This window comes from Camelina sativa, chromosome 14, assembly GCF_000633955.1.
Source record: "Camelina sativa cultivar DH55 chromosome 14, Cs, whole genome shotgun sequence".
In the NCBI taxonomy this organism is placed as follows: Eukaryota; Viridiplantae; Streptophyta; class Magnoliopsida; order Brassicales; family Brassicaceae; genus Camelina; species Camelina sativa.
Window position 1 is genome coordinate 27,294,643 of NC_025698.1, and position 979 is coordinate 27,295,621.

At 40.3% G+C, this 979-nt stretch overlaps 1 pseudogene; it reads left to right on the forward strand.

The window, feature by feature from the left end:
• Nucleotides 103-972, forward strand: LOC104744033 (annotated as a pseudogene).

Below are 979 nucleotides of genomic sequence, written 5' to 3' on the forward strand. Positions count from 1 at the left end.
TTTTAGTTATTTTATTTTGAAAAAAAAAGAGAGCAAATCACAGCTTTGTTAGGGTTCCCATATATATAATAAGAGAACGAATTATAGGGGTTTAAGCAAAGGATGGAACAATCACGAGAAGAGAAAATGAGAAAAATCGAGAAAAGCAGGTCATCGCCATCAATTCCTTCGGATGTAACGTCGAAGATACTTTCAAAGCTGCCAGCAAAATCAGTTTTGAGATCTCGTTGCGTTTCGAAGCAATGGTCCTCGATCAGCACCGATCCATATTTCATTAGCAACATGTTTCCAAAGCAGTCTTCATCGAGTCTTCTACTCTTGTTCAAAACAAAAGGAAAGCTGTTTGTTTTCTCCATTCAGAACCCGAACGAGCCTGATCAGCAAGTGGATAGTTATCAAATGAAATACCCTAAGTACTGTCGCTTCTCCTTCACGGAATCTGTCCAGGGCTTGATCTGCTTCCGGAGAGCAGCAACACCCGTCATTTGGAACCCTACCTTTAGAAAGTTCTCAACCTTGCCCAAACCCAAAACCACCTGGAAGGGTATAGCAGTGTTTTTAGGATACGATCCCGTGGCGTATGAACACAAAGTAGTGTCCATGCCTCGTGATAAAGCTTCTGATGAGTGTCGGGTTCTTACGTTAACAGGATCAGCTACAAAAAAATGGAGAAGCATTAAGATCAACCATAAGCATCAACCTTTTATTGGATTTTTAAATGGCAATGATGGGCGATGCATCAACGGTGTTGTATATTATAAAGCCAGCCTTGACAAATCCAATGTTGGCGTTATAATGAGTTTTGATGTCAGGTCTGAAAAGTTCCATGATGTGATAGAAATGCCATGGGGTAATAAATGGTGGGGTAAGCTTATACCTTATGAAGGTAAGTTAGCTTGTGTTGGTCTTAACACGAACCATACGAAAATCACACTTTGGGTTTTGGAGGATGCTAAATGGTTGTGCAAACACTATACTA